We start from the raw sequence: 25,589 nt of genomic DNA on the forward strand, positions 1-25,589 counted from the left end.
CGCCGAGGCGAAGAAGCAGCGCGAGCGTCCGGAAGAGATGGACGGAAGCGAGAAAGGAGCGACAGATAAAAAGAGAAAAAGAAAGGAAGACGGAAAAGCCGGTGGAAAACGATGAAAAAGGATCGGCATGAAAGAAAGAGAGAACGTAAAAGACGTTGCCGAGCTAGAAGAGTAAAAAAGAGAGAAAAGGAGAGAGAGGAAGAGAGAAAGAGATCGACACCGAGAGTCCGAAAGGAATTAGATTTGCTCGGCGCTAGCCAAGCGCGACGGACAGAATGCAACGCAATCCGCCGGTAATTCGAAACGCGTTCCTCAGAAACACGGGGAATTATTCCTTTGGCGCTGCTGCTGCTACTGCTGCTGTTGCTGCTGCTGCCATTACTACCTCGACGATCCTACCACCGTTACCTCACAGTGTAGTTTCCCTGTACCTGGAAGATGACCGGACAAATCGCTCGTCCTCATGTTTCACTCCGCATCTCAACGCCGGCCGCGTATCGATCCGATTGGTCATGGTGAATATTCACGTTGAATACCGACGATGTGCCGACGACGATGAAACGATTAATTAACTCTTTAAACCTTTATTTGTAATGAGCGATTTATAGCTATACTCGTTAAACACGTACTTTCCTTATTTAAAAAATTATTAGAAATAGATGGCCATATTCTAGCCTTAAAAATTGAATTAAATAATTATCGCATTTCATTACACAATTTGTTTGTATTATTCTAATTAAAAAAACATATAGACAATTACAAAAAGTGCAATGTTCCATGCACTTAAACATAGCGTTTCCTACATGGAAAAAGGACTGAAGTATCTAAAAATGTTGGAGATACAGATATGAAAATAATTTTGTTGAACCATCAAAATAATTGTGTAGGACGCTCTAACTGGTTGCTAGAATGTCAAAACTTTTTGCAGCATTGTTTATTATGCTTGAGATTTCTATGTATTGTTTTGATGTTTAACAAAACTATTTGCAGATCTGTATCTGATCATATTTTTAAACACTTCAGTGTTCTTTCCACTGTGTAATAACCTGCTAAATCAATTGAATGATACAGGGATAATAAATATAGAATTAATGAACTATATGGAGATGATCATTTTTTCTTATTTGAAACACGCGATATACGGTTCTCTAAAAAAATACTATCCGAGTTCTCGGCAAGACTTTCGACAAGATTGAGAAAGTGAAACAGCTCAAGTTGATAGCCGATGCCATATACAAGTTCATCGAGCGAGCAATGCAATCTGGTTAACCGCTATTCTCTTCATTTACGAATCCTTGCAGGTTGTGTCGAAGTTTCCTTTGCACTGCCGCGTTCGCGTGTGTTAAGAGCGATCAAGATCGAGGAGTCTTGCCAGAACCCTACGAGGTCAAGTAAGCATAAGTGCTTGGAGTTCAACCAGCCGAGTTAATTGTCTGGTGAAATCAATTCTGATGTATAATCCTTAACGTATAATTTATAATAATGGTAAAATTTTATAGTATTTATCAAAATAGAATATTTATACGCTACACATATATACAATTGTGTTGCGTTACATTTTATGTAAATATAACGTCGCTGATAACATCAATCGGTTCATTAGCTTAGAGGGAAATGAGAAAGCGTTCAGACTTTATCTCCTGCCTTACAAACTTGAGAAATTCTAACTAACTAGAGAGAGACATCGCATCGAAAAACAGGTTTCGAATCTATTGCCGATCGCGCGAATGCTGCTACGCGGACTTCTCTTCGTGTTGATTAAGTAATTACCGTAAATTGGGTTGAGCGCGGGCGCTCGCTACAACATAATATTAATTAGCATTCAATTAATTACAGTTAATCGATTCGCCACCGGGTCGCGCCGACTCTCTGGCGTTTATCTCGAGCGATACCGATCTCTACGACACTATCTCGCGAATAGCTTATGATAAAATTTTTCATGACCACTCTCTTTCTTTCTATTCTTTTCTCTTTCTTTTTCCTTCTATTTCCTTATTTATCTCTTTCCCTTCCTCCTTTCTCTGTTCCTTTTTCTCTCTTTCTTTTGTAACGGATTCGCGGATACCTACTCGAATACTTACGTAGAATTTACTGAGCACTAATGACGGCGTAAATGTTAGCAATGTATCGCACGATATTCGATCGCCCCGTCGAAACCTATAAATTAAGACGTAGTAACAGGAGACGGTATAGCCGGCGTAACCGGAGATTTTGGTAGAGCGCGTTACGTGTGCATTAAGTCCGAATTAAGCGGCAGCTATGGCTCACTTTATGACGACAAGAACAGATATCCGACATTTATGTACCCCAAAGAGATGCGACCTGCTTGACAAAAATAGATTTTGCAAGCAGAATTAAATTAACATCGTTCGTTATTTTTAAAAGTGCAAAGTATTCCGAGAGATTGTCTTAATAAATCTTATCGATAATACTGGAGAAAAAGATTATTGGTTTTATTCTATGCAACGTGTTCAATTAAATTTTAATAAAGAAAAAATTGTCTATATTCATGTTAACAACAATGGATTACATTACATATCTTTTGAGAGAATTAGATTTCTGTATTTCTCTGTGCACTAAAAATGTTTTTTAATCGTTTAAAAATGCATTAAAAACGTATTTTATCGTGTTAATTTCTCTCTTTTGTATTATAAACTACAAACGTTTTATAACGATTTAAAAACAACCTATGTAATATTTATTTAACTCATATATTCGTGATTCGAAACATCTTCATAAAATGACGTTTCAGTTTTCAAAAAATAGCATCGCGTTACCCAACAAAAGAAGTCGACGAATGAACACTTTACGTACATCTAATATCACTGTGTAATAGCGGGTGGCAAACCCGCCGCAAAGAAACCAACTGAAATTTAACTTTATCACAGGCCAGCCCGCCCGCCGTGTATCCGTGTATCGCCATACTCCGGCATACGTCAAACCATGGCTGTACAGGCTAGACGGAATAGGGTGGTTGCCACATTTAGTATATTTTTACACCGCGCGCTCCCGTTGTGCGCTGCGATGTCCCCTCGACCCTCTTTCTTTCTCTCGGTCTTCCCTCCCCCTCCCTCTCCTCTCGTTTCCATCCCTTCATCGGCGCCTCTCTCCCTTTCCCTCCCGCGTGTGTACCAGGTAATTGGGTGTGAAATGAAATCTAACGAAAACCCTTTTAGGCGTGTGCACAGTCGCTCGGCTGTCGGCAGAGTAGCCCAGCCTCCGCTCGCACCACCCTTTCTATCCCCCGTTCTCGATACTGCACACCTACGCTTTTCCTCCTGTTCTCCATCCGCTACCAGCAGCGATAGACGTCCTGTGTGTATCACGATCGCAGCCAGGTGAGTGTACTACGTCAGAGGGTGCAACGGTGAGGGGAGATATAAACGTCGAGAGAGAGAGAGAGAGAGAGAAAGCACAGGCGGTTCACGATCAAATAGTTTCCATTTTTTGTCAGCACCGACACCCGCCCTTTCTCATCTACCCGTGCCGCCGTCACCACCACCGCCGCTGCCGCCGGAGCAACAGAATATTACGGGACGATGGTTAAACTCCTCTCTCGCGCCCATCTCTCTACCAACGACCACTGCCTCCCCCCCCCTTCTCTTCCCCGTATCCCTCTCTTTGTCCGTACTTCTCTTTCGCTGTCTATTCGCGTAATACATACCGTTCTTGCTGGGCTCCTGCGCGACGCGATGCGACGCGATGCGACGCGACACGACGCGACACGATGGACGCGGCAAAGTCGAGCTACGTGAAACGCATCCCGAAACCAGCGACGCTACCGAATTAACTCCTGTCGTCGGTACCGACCATGCTAGGAAGTTGCAGCACCGGGCCGTGTAAGAACGCACCGGCAAATATCATCGTGACCGCAACGACGACCTAGTCTCCGTTTTCTTGAACGAGACGCGAATGAGGAAAATATAAACGAGACAAAGGAATCGCGTCGGAGTTGCGGTATTTCATTCGCGACGTTGTCGTTTCGTATATATTTTCTTTCGTCAAAAATTTACATTCGTAATTAATTCTTTCCATTCGCGAATTGTTTGAGAAAATAAGTGAACTTGTTTTTCTAACATCGTAAAACAAGCGTGGCAAAATTGTAAAATTAATACGTTATTAAGAATACTTGGATATATAGATCTGATTTGAGTTAAGGAACTCTGCAAATCATTTTCAGATAAGCTCGGTTTTTGATCCTCCTTTTCGCTAATTGCGAAATAGTACCACTACCACTTTCCTGTTCTATTTTCCTCAGCGAAAAGCGCATCGTGAATTACTTTCGTCTAAAACCTTCGACGCCATTGCCTAAAATAGGTCACTACTGCACATACACATTTTATGCGCGCGCAAGAAACCCGTAAAAGTTTATATGGTGATGCACCGTCAATATGTTTCACCATTTTTGGAAAAATCTCCGGTAAACCTTGTGGTACACGTGCGCGCCAAAAATTACGCCTTTAAAGCACAAAGAGCGCTACGCTACTAGCCATTATTAGCAGTATACTATACAGTTATGGAGAGAGCTTGTGTGCTACAAAATTTATTATAAAACTATTAATCTTTAACACTGTCTCGATTTTGAAATTCAATATACAATTCACAATTATATGTAAAATAATAAAATTAATTTAAAAGATTTTTCAAATTATATATTGTTAAATTCGTAACATCAAATTATACCAACTTGAGTTATTTTTAATCATTTTTTTAGATCACCACTGCTCCTATCCAATGTATCGTTAATTTGATTAAAACAATCAAAATAAGAAATTAATTCAAGATAATGTACTAAACTGAACTCAAGTCTTGATTATTTACCAAGTTATTTATTAGTTGTTAAGTACATATGGATGATGTTTACTTTGAACTAATCACAGAAATTGATATTGATTTATACAGACGGATTTTGACAGATCAAAGTTAAAAATAATAAAATTTGACTCGAGGGATTGGATTACTATTGCTCCTTTCATATCAACAATGTTTACTTAATCAAAAACATTATTAAAAAAAGCTTAGATATGAATTATTGTATAGTAAGTAATGAGGACTCTGTGTGACAATGCTTATAAATACCAAAATAAATCATATCTTCAAAGTTTGCTTAGTTTGGCACTCCGAGACACAGAAAGAAATATGTCACGTTACAATAATGCTGTTGTGAAAAGAATTGATTCTCGATAAAGTGAAAACTTTTATCCTGTTAATGTCACATTTATGTCGTAAAGAATATTGAAAGACCTCACGAGAAGACGAGCAAGAAGTATCGAAAACGCTGGACGAGACACAAGCGCAAGTTTTATGCGTGGCGAACACAATCGACCCACAATGACTTTTAACGCAAACGTGAGCATGTCTTGAACAATAAAAGGGAAGCCGAGAGTGGACGGGGAATGAGACCCTTGGTCAACCTGGGTTTGCTTTATTGGCTCGTAAACGACGAGCCACGTCGAAGGGGAAGTCAGTAGCCCTTCTGGCCGCACATGTATAGATACGCGTTTACGCGTGTTTGTTTGGAGCTCTCCAATTACGTTTGGATTTCACGAGACGTACATACGTAAGAATGGACACGTTGCATAATCACACATCCACCGACGGGACGGACGAGACGAGCGCAAGTGGGACATGAATCATTGCGAGCGGAGTGCTTCGTCCAGAAGCTAAATCTCCCGTTAAATTTCAGCGGCTATACGGACGCGTCTATAAATTTGCATAACGATCGCTGTCGCCTACGTCGTCCGCATTGCTCGAGTACGTATAAGCGGGGACTACTGTAGCAGCTTAATACGGATTGAGCTGCAAATCATTTTCACGCATTGATAAATATAAATAATCATTTTCATGCTCGATATTATTAAGGTGATGATCCCAATTAAATTAATAATAAGTCATTTAAGATTAAGTGATTTTCGTTAATTCGTGTAAATTTAACGATCAAATATTTAAATAGGTTGCTAATAAATTTTATATTTTTAAAAAGAATTTATTCTTTGTATTCTATGTTCAATAAATTGATTGTAAATTTTGGAAAATATTTAAAAATGTTTATATATAAATCTCAATTACGGGTCGGCAAGTTATTTCATGTTAAACTTTCTTTAATGTAAAATTATTTAAATCTTTCTTTAATCTTTAATATTAAAATTCGAATTGTTTTAGCTTATGTGAAATAAGTAATGTACTATAATAAATACAATTTATTATAACAGAATCGTAATTTTAAGAAATTATTAAAGGAAATAACACACACTCTACACTTCTGCTTTTTTTCTTAAATATGAACAATGAGAAAGTAATTTCACAACACAATAATTACAAAAAGTTATAGAATGCAAAATATTTTCCGTAATTTTATTATTAATAAATATATCTATAAAATATTATTTAATTTTGAAAATTTGACACACAATTGGGACTTGACCTATAATTGAGACATTTTGTACCGTTAACCCTCCATTTATAATCTTTTTGCACAAGCAAAATTTTACTTTCAAATTTCTCTGAAATAAAGGAGGGCGAAAGTCTAATTTCCTTTCTTGTTAAACTAGTTGGTAATATAATAAAGATGTTGAAAAGTAACTGAAAGCTGAATTTTTCCACACTGTTTGAAAACGTAGAACAGTAAAAAAAACTTGGACAGGACAAAGAAGATCTCGATTGCAGACGGAGTAAAAATATAATTGTAGGCGGAAGGTTAATTATGTTTTCATTATGCAACAATTATCGCGTGAGGTAAATATTTCTTTTTAGCAGCTATAAAGACCTAACGTCAAATATTTCAGATGCCAAGTTTTTCATAAATGTAATCGCTGCGAGAATCCTTTTGGGAAAAAGGAGTGAAATGCGAAAAGTTGCCAATCGTCACGCGACGCGCAACCTCCTTTCTTATCGGGCGTAAGAACGTTCTTGGATCTTTGCCTCAGAGATCGCGCGTCCGTGAAATTCCATCGTTTTTGTCAATTTTGCCGTGTCGAAAGTGGTAGCATCCGGTAAGTATTTTGAGGCCGAATTTCACCATTTTTCGCTATCGTGCGTCGCATTCGAATTCACCGCGAAAAAAGGCGAATTAGAGTCAGCATCTCTTTCTCTTCCTCGTTTTCTATTCTGTGATGCGCAACGATCCTATATATAACGATAGTCGAAACTATGCCTGATCGTTAAAATTGTATCTCTCGTATTGCCATCTCTCGTTTATTTTAGTATAAGATATTCTAATTTGAAAATATTTTTTAAACTGTCATTTTATATTCTCTAAATTTCTTGGAGTGAAATCTCACTCCAAAAAAGTTAAAATATTACCGAGAAAACACTACTGAAAAAAATGAAAAATTTGCACTCTTGAATAAGAGTGACAGATTTTCATGTTTTCTTTTTGGAGTAGGAATCGTTACAAGAATTATAAGAAACGAAATTTCATTCCTTTTTTCGAGTGAATCTCACTCCAAAAAAATAAAAATTTGCCACTCTTATTCAAGAGTGCAAATTTTATACTCTTTTTCAATAGTGGTGATATTTGGAGTGAAATTTCACACACCATGAAATTTCGAGAGTATTAATATTGTAATTAACATTAAATTATTATAAAATAATTTCAGTGTTATATATATAAACTAGAACACAATAAAAATATATGTAACTTTGCCGTGATGGTTTTGAATTATAATCGTCACGTAGCGAAATCGCATATCTTGAATAGAACTCTGGAAAGGAAAATTTCAGTCAGACTAGACGGCTCGCCATAACTTCGCGATTCTGGGAGCGCAGAGGATGTTCTTTATCACTCTCGTCGGTGTTATCTTACTACCGGCGTCGGTAATAAACTCGAAACCTCGATCGATCCGACGAAATACCACCGTCTCTACCCTCCCCTCCCTTCCCTCATTCTTTCTTTTCTCTTTCGCTTTTCCATCCGTCTTCTTCGCTATTCTTCCCCCATCGAGCCAAGTGCTTGCACCTGTGCGGTAACCTTTCTCGAAGGAATCGCCAAGCTGGCGTGATTGCGCTCGTCATAACGGCGAAAATAAAAGTTAGTTGCCGCGCGCCAGTTAATGAGCTGCGTGAGACGTGGAACAGAAAGATTCGATAATATTAGGATTGAAGAATTATAGAGCTCTTTCGCTTTGTTCTTTCAAAATGCATTCGTTGAGACGTTCAAATGTTATTTTATTAATTCCATTCATAAAAGCATACCTTAAAGTGCCATTTATTTATTTACATATTTATTCGAACTATGGTTACCCAATTTAGAAAATTGAATATTATTGATATTATGATATATTTATTTTATGCGATACATAAATATATTTTCGCGAGTAATTAAATTTTAGAAAAACATGAAATATTTTTATCGCAATTGTTTCAATATTGTGTTTTACAGTTTTATAAAATTTCTTTGATAAAACAATATCTTACCCCAAAAATAATATCTTTCTACAAAATCTTCATATATTTTTCTTGAAAATGATATGTACAGATTTTTATCGTGTAACTTTATAACATCAAATGTTTCAAAATTTGATCGGTATCCGTTTCTTGAAAAAAAAAAAAAAAATTTATCAATTATCACGTACGTTATAACTATTTCTGTTTTACATTCACCAACAAGCGATATTCACTTATTCCTGCTCTATAACGTCATTCCGAAATTGCAAACAAAAATACCAAATACTAATTCAATTGGTCTGCCCGAATCGACCCGCCGGATATTTATCTCGCTGTCATTTAACACGTAACCTCGTTTTCGGCCGTATTAATTGGGTCGGACCGCCGCGTTAATCTTCGCGCGATGATTCGGCAATCAGCCTCCGCCGCCGATCGTCATTAAATCCACCATCCACTGTACTGGTTCGTCGCGCTCGGCGGTTGGAACGATTCAGAAATAGGTCCTCCGCAGTCAGCGATTGGTCGAACCGGGGTTGCCATTATTGATAGCAGCGTATATAAACAGCCACGGGATGAACGATAAAATCGATAGCTTCAGACAACGCGACAAATAATGAAAACGAAACGCACATCTCCAACACGGAGCTTTGACGCGACGCGACGCGGACCTAGAACGAGAGAATTGCATTACGCTCGACGTTTCTCTGTTTAAATGCTCGTTACGGTGAAACGCTCAAAGTGGGCTCTCATAGAGTGACAGGAGAATCTAACATTTCGCTCGTTACATTGAAACGACGTTATACGCAATGTTGTCGAAAGTGGTCTGGACGAACGCGAGTAACAATCAGACGAAAAAAATTTATCTACGAGTTGTAATCCGATTTCGGAGCTCGAAATGCCCATTGTAGCATACTTTGAAAATATGTATGTATGCTCACTGTATGTTACACACATATCACGCCATCAAAACGTAACGATTCCACCGATTTAATCTTTGCTGAGAATCGACAACGGCATTTACGCGATCTCACTTACGTGTTTCCGGTTGCAGCGACGCGACGCGACGCGACGTCTAAAATCCGAAATATATTTGTACATTGCATATGTAACGGTGCATCTCCGATTGCCGTCGCCGCCACCACTTCCGCGTTGCACCTATACCTACTGCCTATGGTTATACGCGTTTCTGCACTCGGTAATCGCATCCGTTTCCCCGAAAGCTCTCCTCGTGCGCCTTTTGCCTGCCTTCCTTCTCATTCGCGCTCGCTCTTGGAAATCGCCACGCAACCGTGAAAGAGAAACGGAAGGTGGCGGGAAACGAAGGAGCGAGAAAGGGAGAGCAAGGAAGAGGAAGAGGGAGTATCGAGGGGACTAAGACTCAGCCACGATAAATTCTGTCTCACCTTATATAGGACAAAGTGAAGTGTAAGATTAATGGACAGAAATGTCGTTTCGAAAGCTTATTGGAAATAACCGTAGTTAATTCAATCATTCTATCTTTCTCTCTTTCTCTCTCTTCCTCCTTCTTGATTCCTCTTATCGCGATCAAATTGTGACTTACTATTAGATAAAAAGTTGATGTAATTCTTCAAAGAGACAGACAGCTCTTTATGAATTTTCTAAAAAAAAAATCATGAATTTATAAAACAATAAAAATCTCATAACTATAAGTGAAGGAATTTAATTGAGAGGTGTAAAAAAATTCATACATCTAACTACAACAAGATGGTAGAAGCAGAGAGGTGTAATAAATCAAAGAAACGCATTTCTATATTTCTATTTGTAAAAGAAAAGTATGGATTCTTATATATAATATCAATGTAATATTATATATTCTACACTTCTATTATAGACGAGACGTGAATATTTTTATTTATACAATCATATGATGTGACAGAAATTATTTAATAAATATATAATGCAATATACATATTATATATGCATATTATATAGAAAAAGTTAATTAAAATTATTGTTAATGTCTAATAATCTGTAATTGTCAGTCACGCGATGGGACATTTCGATTTCTCTTACAGTTGAATTCTCTCAGGAGAATAAAGAAAAAAACAGCGATAATGTCCAAGGCGATATTTAATTATCAGCGAACATATCCGATGTTCGTTCCGGATGCTTCTTTAATAACAAAAAATTGTCTCAAGCGAGAGATAACATTTCAATTGTACGATTTTCATCGTTAACAATTGCGAAGCGACGCGCGAAACGACATCATGTGGATTCATCGCTCGTAAAGAGCGGAGAAAATCGCGAGCACCGTTAAAGCAACGAGGCTGAAAGATCGTGCCAAAAAGATCGAATTGCAGTTCATTGTATAAATTTTCTGATCCTAAAGCCAGCATTTATAATCCGTTCTTACTTCACAGATTACAAGATTGTCTTAAATAACGTTTTAAGGTGTTAATACGACCCTCTGATTGGTTCATGACATCTTAAAGCTGAATTTAAAACAGTCTTAAATATAAGAATCTTAAAGACTATGAATAGCGGCCTAAGATTACTGGCGATGATCGTCGATCGCAATCGATACTAAATAAGAAGCGAGTCCAATCGGCGACCGTCACTTTTCACACATCTGTGCTTCCTGGGTTACGGATAATGGTTGGTTGTCCGACCCTGCGGACAAGACCGGTAGTCCCTCATGTGCACGCCCATCTCGCCCATCTCGCTCATCTCGCCCATCGCCCATCTCGCAAAGCTCACTCTACTCAAGGCAAGATACACAACGTGTACACACACGTGGCGTCGCGTCGCGAGACTGGGAGGTGGCAGCCCAGGATTCTCTCCTCACTCGCGCGCGTTTATGCATGCTCGCAGCATCTGTTGGTACAACACGAACGTTTCCCGCATCGCGTTACGTTACGATAGCCTAGTATTTAGGACAGCACGGTGATCTTCTCTTGATGACCGTGCTGCAAATCGATGTTAGAGTTTCTTAAACTCTGTTCCCTTCGATTATTAATTTATGAAACGTTTCACATATTCAAATATTACCTAAATTAACAATTTAATGTTACATAAGTAGCTTATAATTTTCTTTCACCTATTCATTTACTTACAAAAACTTTCCCAACTATTTCACATAATCTGAAGTAATAAAAATTATTTATTACCTAAATCTTGCTTCAATATTTTATTTCTAGTTTTTTTCCTAAGAATTTTTTGTAAAAAGAATTGTATAAAGTATATTATAATATAAAGAAAATTTGAGAAACACTATTTAACAGGAATACTCGTTTTACCACAAGAGCAATTATTTTTAATTTTGTATATCTGAGAGTTATTATGTATAGCAAGTTTTTGAGCGAAGACAATCAATTTTTCCGACAGCAATTATACGAAAGCACGCGAAACACATATTGGTAATCTTTATTGTCTTTATGAAACGTCAACTCTCTGTGAAGCATAAGTACCGCTATGGTCATCATCATTCTGTACGTCTTCAACGTTTCTCTTATCATCTTCCCTAAAGCAACAGTCATAAGCGCACCTCACGATTTTCGTCGTCCTTACGTCAAAGGAAACTTCAATGAGAAAAGCCGAATATTAACTTGGCAATGAAACATTTTTCAATTACCATATCATAAAGCATTACATAAATTAAATTTTAAAAAATGTAATTATTGTTTTGTAATATTTATATTATCGAAAGATAAATTTTGTATAAATTTAATATAGCCGCATTTCTGATAGAAATGTATTTTCTAGATATCGTAACATTTTACGTTTCTCTGTTTTGATAATTAACGATACAAAATGATACAAAAGAAGAGTATCATTTACAAACACTCATTTCCAATAATTATTATCTGCTTGATCATGCTCAAATGTTCATTGGAAAAAATGTCTGAACGACAAGTTGCTCTCAATCGTCGGACACCCACACGCGACTTTGTTAACTAGTTCAGAGTAGTTTTCTCAGAACGTATCGATTCGTGTACAATGTAGGGTTACACGCACTACAAATACCCTTATTAAGAAATTATCGATCTCTGGCAGATGACTCATGCTTTTTATTTGAATTTACTTTTGTTTTTTCGCATGACTGTATGAATCTATTTCCAATAACTTTATTACATTGATATATTAAGAAACAATTCTTAATTTTATAATAATAAGTTATGAATCATTTTCCATTCTAAAAAAATGTTTTCTTAACGCTTCACTCACTTAAAACAAAGAACTCACTTAAAACAAATCTCAATAAAAAAAAAACAAAAAAAATAATAAACAAAGTTACAAAGATTTTGTATAATATTTGAAGTGGAATTTATCGTGAGAACATGAGAATAAAAATTCTAAAATATAATGAAATGTTTATGTAATATTTATTTATTCACTTAGCATGAAAAAAGAATGATCTAATATTAATATATTTCCCTGGAAATCTTTTCAGCCGTTTAACGTTGACATAGTGAGATATGATAAGTACATCGGAAAAGCTCTTACGATTGAGAAAACGATATATCAGCTTTTGAAAACAAAAAAAGGAGGAGAATGAGAGTAGGCATATGACCGGTCAAAGTTTCGTGGTATTCGTGATACAATTCCGCGCAACTTTGTGACCCAACTTTTATTCTCGGCGAAGTTCACCTTCGTTTTACCATTTGCTAGAAGGAAACAGGTGGGACCGAGAAAAGAAAGAAGAAGAGAAAACGCCTTGAAAACTGTGCAATAGATTTTATCAAGATCTTTATCAAGTTTAAATAAAAACTGATTTCCTTTTAATTTTAAATAAAAATTAATAATGTAATTAATTATTCTTGCCCTTATCAACTCTACTCTTATTATTTTATTGTTGTTATAATTATTCTTATCTCGTTATACAGAATATATACATATATAAAACGACAAAGTTTTTGTTATTGACACAGAATTTTTAAAGAAATTAGAGTTGGGTGTCTCTCTTATAATAGTATCTTCTAGGATATTTCGTTAGATAACAAATTTTCTCCATCTTGCACATTTTTGATTGTCTATAACCCATATTAAATATATTACTTATTAATAATATTAAATCATTCTTATTGCACATAAATTAAAATAATTAAATAAAAGTCCAAACTTTTTACTTATATATTCACCCTAGAGCTTAATTCACTCAAGAAATCTTATTTCTGACCGTGTTCCGAAAATAATAATACGTATCAAAATAAATTTTTCAATTCATCTGTTAACAATATTAAACCTGAAAATTGCTTGCATGAAGATCCGCACATAGAATATCCCGCATGCGCAACTTTGTAGCCATCTGTCTCTTATCTTCGAAGATTAGCGAGCGAGATTCGTATTACATAACGCGCGGAGAGGGAGGGATTTTGATTGTGAGACCGAGGCAAGAAGAAGCGAGATAGGGGTCTCCAGGAGGAATGGCGGAGCCGAATGGAGCTCGGTATTTCTGAAATCGGCATGCCTACATAATGAGCATACAACGCGCACGGCGAGTAAACGCGTATGCGCGGCGTGCCATGGCGCGAAGTTAATACAGGTGCATTCTTCTTCTCTCACTCTCCGCATCTCTCTCTCCGTCCCTCTCGCACGCCGTTCTCCCGCTTCTTCTTGCCTCACAATAAGGAAGCAGTGGCGCGGGTCGACCTTCAAAGATTGCCGGTGCTGGGCAGCCCATGATAATTATCATCGCGCGCGCGCGCGCGCGGGCGCGGGCACGAGCGAGCGCGACTGGCGCGCACGTTGATCCTCGCTGCAAATCGCTAGTCTCTCCTTTTTTTCGCAGGAGTATGGTAATGTCGATTTAAACCGAGTTTTCGCGATACGTGCATTCTGCTACTTGCGAACTTTCAACTCACTTTCGCAAAAACTTTCGTACGAGACTAACTGAAATCGGTCAGCGCCAATCCTGCACGCGTTGTCCCCTTCATGTAACGCAAAATAATTTAACTGCTAGATTGATACTGTTTCGTTTAAATTGTTGGTCTGTTCAATCAAATTTACTATACGATTATCATATCGTTTGATTCAATATGATTAAAAAGTACTAAAAAATAAAAAATAAAACGTTTTCAGAAAATAATTTTAAAAAATCTTACATGAACAATGAAAATTATCAAATACTTTTTTCTCAATGAAATATCAGTAAGAAAGAACACTGGATAAAAAGTCTAGTAGTAGTTAATTAAAATCTGGTAATAAATGAATAAAATAATTTTAATTAAATGTTTGATTAATTGAAAATAATCAAAAAAATAATTTTATTTTTTTCTAAATATTTAGTAATTATTAATAAATGAATGATCATATTATTATGTTTAGTAACACTTAGTGAAAATTAGTTTAGTAATACTTACTAAATATAAGAAAAGTAAAATAATTTTTAATTATATTAACCGAATATTTAAATAAAATTATTTTATTCATTGATAGCTATTAGATTCTTTTCTCAGTGTAAATTATATATTTTGGGTGAAATAGATTAAAACAAACCAGCAGGTTTGAATGAAATTTTATTGCACAAAGATACTTTGATAACAGTCTCTTAAATTTCTTAATTGATTTATATTTACTCCTAAATATTTCACGATAACAATTAAATCGGTCAAAGCACAAAGTCACTTTGGAAATTCGAAATTATAGAATATGAAGATGTAAATATTTCCATTCTTTGATCTATTTGTAGATAAATAAAGTGACGTGTGACATTATCAAAAGTCCACTTTATTATAAACTTGCCACTCGTGCCAAGAGCACGGCGTTGCAAAGACGTTACGGTTCGCAACGCATACATTCTCACATGCGAATGCACACCGATGCAGCCGATTCTCGCCACACGATATAGAATCGCGTTGTACCGACGGCGACCGAATCGAAGATTTGCCAAAACATCCATTAGATTGGATCCGCGCGATCTCGGAACGGTATTCTGGCTGGCACACTCATTTGCATTAATCGCGCCCGATTTATCTTGCTCGACGCGAATTAAGCGGCTTCCAATATTCACTTTAAATAAATAAAATTTCAGAGAGTTGCATCGCGAGTTCGGAGAAGCAGACGAACGAAATTCCAATACGTACGACCTGTATCCTATGCACGAAAAGATTTATCCGTAATGCAATCACGCAGTAATTAAAATAAATATAAACGTGTCAAATCAATAATTAAGCCTTGGAAGAGAGAGAGAGACTAAAACTTCTGTTCTGTCTCTCTAAAGTATTAAATTTGCATACGGGTAATGTATCACGAACAATCGGTGATGCGACTTGTTGTTTTGCCTTGACAGAAATAAATATTGGTATCGATGAAATAGTGTAGAATAAAATTTCCCCGTCGTCATTTTGCACGATATAAATCTATAACAAACAACGACGAACAAACGGAACGTAAACCGTGCAATGTTCGCTCAGCGGGCGAAGATACGCGCATCAGAGGATTAAAATCGAGCCGCCAAATATTACAGCGCAATGCGCTGTTGAGAAAGGTCGAAGAGCCTTCGGGAATCTCGAGCACAGAAGCGGCGGGCAGTTCACCGTTGCAATTTCGTCCGGGATTTACTGGCGGACGCCGAGGTATTACTTTTCGCGGAGGAAATTCCAGAGTGTAACGTCGCTCCTGACGTGCATACCGTAATGATCGTCTCGGTTTTTGCACGGACGGAGAATCTAAGTCGGTGTCGATAGTATACGACACCGCGCGCGGAGTTTTCTCGGCTCCCTCGCGCAGCAACTCTTTACCAACCGTTAAATCGTTTACAACCTTCGTACCTTGTAAACGAAGACTGCCGGTGCACAGCTTAACCGACTCTGCAGCGCGTCTCTCTTCTCTTTGCTAATGACGAGCGGCCAAGAAAGAGAGAGAGAGAGAGAGAGAGAGAGAGAGAGAGAGAGAGAGAGAGAGAAAAGGAGGGAGGGAGGGAGAGAGAGAGAAGGAGAAACGATATTCCGCACTATCTGTATCTACCAAAGGATCCGCGGAATCGCAGAAATTACGGTTGCTGTGATTCGTGCGTTCTAAGCCGCTCGCCTTGGAATTTAACACGTTGTATACCGTGCGAATTGCTAGTGATTGCGCGATACAATATTGCCAAGTTGTATCGACGTAGAAAGAAAAGAGAAATTAAGAGAAAAGATAAAAGAGTTATATATTGTTAGATATTAAGGAATCAACTCAATTTCTTGAGTTAAATATAACAATTTGTTATTTTTAACTTCCATGTTAAAATGTAAATCAATATCCATTTCTGTTAGTTTCAAAGTAAACATATTAACATATGTGCTGAGTAAATAATAAATTTGAATCAAGTATAATATATAATATTTTCTTGAATCAAATTGTTTATTGTTTTGGTCAAATTAATTATTGGATAGTGGCGATCTAGTGGAAATTATAAAAAATATTGCAGTGTAATAAAAAGTCGAAATTAAAACATTGAAAATAATAATTATATTCCGAACGAGACATTTAATATATTAAAATTACTAATATTTCTTTTCTAGCAATTATATACAAAATTATATACAACAGAATATATTATATGAACGATATGTTAATTTAATTTAAGATTCAATGTAGTAAAGTAATATATTAATATATTAAACAAGCATTAAGTATTATTTTCTCAACATCTCACACATGATAATCAATTTACAGGTTTATACGGTTTATGGTTTCACCACTTCCGCTCGTTGACAGCGGAAGTCAATCCGGATCTATCGCGTGAAGTTAGCAAGAAGGTGGCTGCGGACCTCGGTTGCTAAGTCCGAGGAATTACGGTCTTCCTGCACTTCGCGAACGATGCGTATCTACTTCGCCCATCTCATAATTTCCAGGGAGGCTAATTGCTCACGCACTGCAAAATAACGCGGATACGTGGGAGGAAGTTAGTTCGAAGCATCGGCTCGAAATTAATTTTTCAAGATGGTAAATTACATACACATAGACACATACAAACACGCATCACGCATCACGTCCGCGATGCGCATAATTACGACAAGAGGCAGCTGCAGCACACTTGTCTTGGCAAAAATTATACGTCTACCCGATAATTGTCGAAAAGGTCTTTAATTACTTTCGGTTGGTGTATAGCGTTTGATCCATTTAATTACGAGTTGCGCACATATATCTTCTTATTATTCATTCTGCGATGAATCCCGCGACGGAAGTTGCTAGCCTCGTTACGCCTCGCCTCCTGTATTCCGCTTTATTTGCCAAAAATTTAACTGCTTTGAAAATACTTCATTCAATATGTCAATATTTAATCCTTGCAAATTATTACAATCCTTCGTTAATAATCTTTCTCAGTGCGAGCTATATCCGAGATAAATGTATCATTATTTTTGCTATAATTTCTACTAGCATCACTAGTATTACTAGCAGACAGAAACGGATTCCGTTCTCGTTCGGGCAAGATGCATTGCGCGCACCTGCGAAACTACCGACAGACAGATATTGGCATTTGAGAATCCGCCACGAGGGCCGTGCACGGAGGGTAGGAAAGGAGGGAAATAATTATTCCATGACCGAGTGCGCGTATCGAACGCGAACCGAGGTCGCCAGGCGGTTATCAGGCCACAGGTCCAATCAATTACAATGTTGTGCAAAATGTAGCCTACCTGCGGACGCGGATGGCGACGGGCCGGCACATCAGCGCAACTCTATCGGAAATCAATGAAATTCGCCAAAAACTCCTGCTTTATTGATACCCAGTGGTTTAAATAGCACCGCTACCTATTCGTCGAGCGCTGACACGGCAAATACTGTCGAGAGAAACGCTTCGTCTTCAAACGCGTCGATTCTTATATTTCCGAAATAAACACATCTCTTACATCAAAATAATTTATAAAATTTAGATAAAGAAAAGCACATTTTTACTTTGAATTTTTTTAATTTATAATAATATTTTTATAAATTTTAAAAATTCAAAAAACGCAATGTGATCACTTATATACTCATGCATATATTATTTGATCCAATCCCGATAAATCTCCTTACGTGATGATATCATATGTAATTTCTCTCTCACTGTGGAATATTTCAATAATATATTTGCGATAAGTAAAATATAAATCGTTAAACAATCAAGATTATCAGACGCAAAAACTGGGATTTATATTTCACAGATTGGAATAAATAGAAATCAAATATATATACAATATATATATATATTGACAGATCGACGGTATACAAGTGGAAGAATTAACCTTTTAACATGACGAATAACAAAGAACTCGGAGCGCGAACAATATTAGTTTTTTTCGCAAATTGTCTAACGTCTTTGTTCTCGTAGGGATTTTCAGCCAAATGACAGCCAAGGGAAAAGGAAGAGTTCCGGCCAGCGTGGTGCACGCTTCGTCGAGCTTCTTCCTCGCCGTGTTCGCTCATTGGACAACGACGCCCGCGCACAACGAAATTCAGCAGAAAACCGTGCACCGGTCCGCGCGAATCCCCATTTTTTGCTACAGAGACCGAAAGAGCGACAGAGGGAGAGAGAAAGACAGGCAGAGAGACAGAGACAGAGAGAGAGAGAGAGAGAGAGAGAGGAAGAAGCAGAGAGGAAGGAAAGAGAGAAAGAGAGAGGAGGCGTGCCACGCTCTGACCGCGGAAAATAATCCAAAATAAGTCGCCGACATCGATCGGTGGCGGCCAGAAAGAAGAAGTCAACCACGCGGTAGCGTGTTTTGCAGTGCACGCTAACCACGCGCTTATAAGCGTGGGATATGCACGCTGATGTTTTCCACCCACTCTCTAAACGATACTCTCTCCCCCTTCCGCTTTCCTTCCCGCATCGTTCTCCTTGTCTCTTCACACCCTCTCGACAAACCTTACAGAGCCTTCCTCCTCTGTTTCTCTCTTTCCTCTTCTTCCTTTCGTCCTGTCTCGCTTTTGTATTTCGTTTATCAGGCTTAACATGCGACTTTACCTACCACTACGCCCGGCGGGAGACGTTGTACCGCGAATAAGGATTACGACGAAAATAAATGGTTGCTAATCATACGAGATAAGGCTCGCGTCACAATGGCGATCGTACTTTAATTAGCATCGTAATAATGTGGCTCACGCATAAGTGAAGGAGAAATATACGAGTTATGTAATAAAAGCAGAAATAGGAGAGAGAGAGACTCTCTAATTTTTTCGGAATTTAAAAGAATGGACCTTGTGTATCTTTTATCACGTATCAATTTTCAATAAAAATATATAGCAACATAACGCAGTTGAGATTCTTACTGTAAGTTTAAAAAAAATTCAAGCAAATTTTTAATTCTTCCAAACAAATTGAAGACAGTAGTTTATTATCCCTTTTTCGTAATTCGTGTTTGATGCGTGCAAATATAAAAACAGTCCCTCGCCGTACATATAAAATGAAGTCAGCATCCGTTATTCTCCGTTACCGCGATTCGTGTAATCTGTTTCAATGAATTTGGCGTTAAAGAATGCACGGATGGTTGTTTCGAAAGCACGCACCGGGGGGCTTTGTGCCGGCTGTTAAAAGCGGATCCCGCTTTTACCTCGTAATCGTAACGTGTTCTCTTTCCCGCCGCCGTCGTCATTCGCCCGCGAGCATCGAAACGAATAATCGTACTATTTCGTGGAGAGCACGGCCGGTCAAAGTACGTAATTCGCTTACCCGCCACCGACCCGGGACCAGCACACCGGAGAACGGGTGTGCATTAAAAATTAACGAACTGTAAAGCGGCGTACCGCCGCGCCGCGCCGAGTTTGAGCGAGCATACGAGCAACGCGCACGTTCATCGAAAGGGAGAGAGAGAGAGAGAGAGACAGAAAAGACTCGAAGAGAAAAAGGAAAGAAGAATCGCAACGACATGATGGGCGCTCGCGACAAATCTATCTAGATCATTATCGCGATCATTGGAAGAAAATAAAACAATAATCGTAAAGGTCGCGCCGTTCCTCTCGTTCCTTTTTTTCCTTGCGACCGACAACGTGCCCGGCAATTGCATGCGCGCGAACGAGATCAGCCGCATGTAAATTTGATGATCACGGATGAAAAACGAGCGCCCAGCACGGCGCGGCGCGGCGCGCGAAGAGTGACAAATACGCCAGTCACCATCTGTCTTGGCCCGATAGAATTAACGCCGGGGCACACCTCTGGGAAATCTAGTCTGGGAAACGAAGAGGGAGGGAGGGAGGGAGGGGAGACGGGGGGGGGGTGCCTAACGCAGACGTAAATTACGCGGTTCCTTAAAAGACATAGCATAAATCACGCTAACGGGGCATCAATTCCGAGGGCGGGTGGGCGCGCGCGCGCGCGCGCGTGCGAACGCGCAAAAAGTCACCGCGCGGAACGAACTATACGTTACAATTAAACCCGTGGAGAGAATCCCGGGATAGTCCCTGGCAATTAATAATCCGGCCGGACACTTAATCACCATTTACCATGACAAATGTGCGGTGAAATGCATCCGCGCTCTTTCCACGGGGTGCAAGGCCGCGCGCAAGGCACGTTCGTTCGCGAGATATCGTAAGATGAGAAACCGTCAGACACAAAAGCTCTCTTTAGGATTTGTGTGTTTCAATCTATATATTATTATGTTGATATGACTATTGTGTAAAAGAGAACTCATCAATATTCTGCAGATCATCAATATTTAGTGAAAATGTGTATCGTGGAAAATAGGATAAATAGTCTTTTTGCGATTTTGTGCTTCGACGTGTTCAGGAATAGCACGGTTATCCTTGACGAATTCAAGGGGTGGCACGTGCTACTACCCCTCACTCCGTGATTTCGTCGAGTGAGCTCGAGGACGACCTTACGCGTCACCTCGACGCGCACGTGCGAGCCTCGTATACGTCACACGCGCGCGCTCATGTCATGCAAACGTGTATGCGTGAACGTGTGTGCCCTGTGTGCGCCCTGTGTGCGCCCTGTGTGCCAAGAGAGTATAAGAGGGGTATGAACGGGTATATAGGGCGGGGGAAAGCCGTGGAGGGCGGATCGATATTAAAATAGTGACCGAATTCCGGCGTGCCGCAACCTACCCTAACGCTCTCGGCTTCGCCCTTAAACTACCCGTTCTCCTCCCGCATTCTACCTCTCCCTTTCCCTCTCCCCCTCGCTCCTTGAAACCGCGTTCCCGTTTTACGCCCCTTCCCGGACTTTTCCGCGCGAGATACGATGTACGCGTACGCCGCGCGTTACAGGTCCGGAAAACTTTTCCACCGGCGAAGAGGAAAACATCGTCGTAAACCGCCAGTCGAAATTTCCAACCGTGGCGCAAAAGCCGGAGGATAATACCGAAAGAGCCGGCGGAAGCGAAGACGTGCGACATAAAAACACGTGGCGTCATGAAGATCTTCGGCGAGCGTGTATCTCAATATATGGAGCGAGCAAACCTCTTCGGAGAGGTCCTTGGGCTACGAGCTTTGAAAATCGACTAAAATTTTCGATCATTCTTCATCCCTAGTATCCCTACGTCGCGTCGCGTCAAATTTATGAGTTTTTCCAAAACACGACGCGCCAATCGTCTTCGTTTCTATTCCGCGCGTAAATATTGGAAACCATTTGCCTTTGAACAAACATTCTGCGAATGCAACATTTAATCTTATCTTCGAGAAAACTTATTTCTACAAATTAATTAGTAGCTATTTATTATTTCTTTCATTTGGGATTATTTGGATATTACATGGAAAAAAATAGATTGGGTGGTTCAGCAAAGCTACAGCTCGCTGCGCGAGTTCAACATTTATAATTAAGAAGATTCAATAATGAAATTATGTCTGTAAACTATTATGAACATGATATTTTAATTAATTCTCTACTATAATAAGAATTGCTAATGTAACAAGTCTTTTCCATGACAACAAAATTGTGCACCATCTTAGCTAACACGTTTTGATCATTGGATAGATTTTCATAAAAAGTTATCTTTATATTAACAAATTTAAAGTGCTAATAATAAATACAATTACCTGTAATTGCTAATTTTATTCAGATGTATTTATACTTTGCTACTTTAACATATAAAATAAATAATTATCCGTATATTACGGCTGTAGATTTGCTGAATCAGTGAAGTCTTGAATTATTTCAACAAATCTTTTGTTTCGCATTGTAGAGATACAAGAGACAATCGTCAATAGATTTAGTCTTATTTTCAAGAAACTTATTTCTATAAAAAAATTAATTAGTATCTATTTATTACTTCTTTCATTTGGAATGAAATTCGGACCATAGAGATACAATCGTGAATTCATTTAATCTTATACGTTTGAGAGAAAATTATTTCTAAAAATTTAATTAGTATATCGCCTTCTATTTATTATTTCATTCATTTGGGATGATTCAGGTTTTAGATACGATCGTTGCTTCTACTTTTCATCGAGATCATCGTGAAATGTGAATGTCTACTTTGCAACTTTGAATTATGAAGGAGGGCGGCTCCCTATTGCAAGTGCGTGAAAAGATATTGTGGTGTTGCGCAATACTTTGAAACAGGACCGTGCCTACGGGCTCGCATCTATCACACGCAAGAGTGTACGAACGCAAGAAGCGAGAAAACGCCAGGTCGAGAGATAAGTATTGGCTTCTTCCAGCGTATTTCCCACGTCATTAGTATATCGCCGGTATGAACTTTCGAGCTGATCGTCGGGACTGTCGGGAGAGCATCGTGATCGCCGCTGGTAGAAACAGCGTGTTGCTGCATTCCCGGCCGCGCAGAAAGCCTCAAATTCCGTAACTTTGTTTTACCAGCGTTCACGATTTTTTTACGAAAATCGCTGACATTCGCCGTAATTTCATGCATAATTCCTCAACCCCGCCCGACCTGAACCCTCGTCGTTTTACGGTTAAGGCCGGGTTCTACCGACTCGAATCAATTGATTCTTTACCTTTTCTAAGAATTAGAAAAAAAACCTTAAAGAATTCGTACGGTACGTATCGTAAGTATCGTACGTTTAAGAATTAGAAAAATATAAACAGTACTCTCTAAAACTTTTAAGTAAATCTTACTCTAAAAGAGTAAAGAAATCTCACTCTTAAAGATAAAAAATTGAATTTTTTCAAGACTGGCTCAATTTTCACTCTTTAGAGTAAGATTCCACTGAAAAAAATGTAGAGAATAAATTAAACCAAGATCAAAGTTAATCTTACATTGGTAGAACCGGACCTAAGAGTTTAAAATTTAAATTTTGCATTTAAATTTTACTTATAAACTGACATTGGTATAAAACGATCAAAATCGCGGACCGCGTCAAACCGACGTAGTTATCGTTTATAATCTTATTGCCAGAAAAATTCCACGCCGGTGATATTTCCATTCGAGTTACGCCGGGGATATATTTGACACGTGCACAGTTAAACGCTCGTGAAATTCGGAATTGCATCCGCAGCAATGGACTGTATTCGATTAAACTGCGCACGTTAAGGACACGAGAAGGACATGTTCCCTTCAAAAAGGGCAAGGGATGAAATATCCGACGACGCACGATATCGCGCGAATCGATCGAAGCCGCGGACACGACTGTTCGATAACGACGACGGCCGCTCGACGTGCTTTCCCGACTATAGAAAGGTCTCTAGCAAAGGCTCTTCTGGGTGTGCGTTAAAGAGCCCGTTTAACCTTTTACAAGGTGTAAGCGGGTCGCATGCCGCGAGTTCCCACGCGGCGGATCTTCCGCCCTGCTGAGGACTGTACATGTGCGCACAACGCGCGCCCTGAGAGAGCGCGAAATGTGACGTAACCGTCGTCGCCCATAAAGCACTATATGTACTATCGAGCAGAACAAATCGTCATATTATATCGCACTGTTATTTGCTACTAAACGCGCCTAAAGCCGTATAATCGGTGAACATCCTATCTTTGGTGACAGAAACTTGGGTAATTCTAAAAGATTGCGATTATCGATTTACATGAATGGCCAATGCGACTCGTACTTCTATAATCGAAACATTATAACTGTTACACACGATTATATTATCTATCTTTTTATCCCCAGGATGATGAATTAGATTGAGAGAATCTATAAAAGGGTATAAGACGAGTGCTATAATTTTAAAAAAATTATAGGTTATAGGATCGGATACATTTATAGATCAGCATAAATACACATTGAAATATTTTGAAAGTTGATAATTATTTTTTTAATAGACTTATGACAACTAAAGTGACTTATATAAGTAGTTATAATTCTGATTGTTATAATTCTTATAACTCTTGTAATTTTGTAGCCTCGATCTTTATTAATGCATCACAATTTTGTGTGTGTGTGTGTGTGTGTGTGTGTGTGTGTGTGTGTGTGTGTAGAAAATTACTCCGATTAAAATTACTTTAATTATGATTTCAATTGACAGCTTTGACTCTCACTCATGTAATATCTATTACTTGTATATTAGAAATAACAGATGTCATGAAAAATCAACGTAACACGCGCTTTAGTAATACATAGTTTAAAATTCACATCTTTATACTAATTTTCCGAAAGAATTTCATTATCGATCAATCTCTTTTAACATTTTGTGCGCACGATCGTTCTTTGCAGAAACATGCGTGGGTTCGCTTTTACAGTCGCAATCTGCATTACAAACCATTGCCATTTATTCGTGAGACGTAGCTGTTAAATTCCAAAAGGTTAACCGCTGTTTGCGTTGGACTAGCATAAAAAGTCTGAAATAGCTGAAGAGTCGAACTATAAAAACTTTTCTTCGAAATCAAATGGAAATTGGTACGCTATCGTGGAAAGACTAGACAAATGCGAATATAAAATTGTCATCTATACTCCAATTACTTATACATTGTCGTCTGTGTAGTAATCGTATTTCACTACTTTGTTTTATTGCTAACTCGAGAGTGGCGTATAGAATATTTATAAAATCTCTCAGTTTGGTATTTATTGTTTGCCTGAACGTTAACTAAATATTTTAATGGATAAAAAAATTATTTTTGAATTAATTGAAGATTAACGTGACATAAAGAAAAGTTTAAATTAAGTCCTACATTCAATTTTCTCACTAAAACAAAATTTGTGTAAAATCAATTTACAAAATCTTTTGAAATAAAAAACAGAAAGATATTAATGCATATAAATTTATTAATACGGAATAATAAAATATCTATAAAACGCGAAAGATCGTCAGGAATAATATAAAGTTTAATTACCGACTATATACTAATTATTTGTTCCTCATGAATTTTGATCAAAAGCTAGTGTTACGCGTTGTGGGAAATTAAACGCATTGTGCATGATTAACATGCCTGCATGTGTATTGAATAACGAGAGTGTCA

Source organism: Acromyrmex echinatior, chromosome 9 (genome assembly GCF_024713525.1).
Source record: "Acromyrmex echinatior isolate Ae372 chromosome 9, ASM2471352v2, whole genome shotgun sequence".
NCBI lineage: Eukaryota > Metazoa > Arthropoda > Insecta > Hymenoptera > Formicidae > Acromyrmex > Acromyrmex echinatior.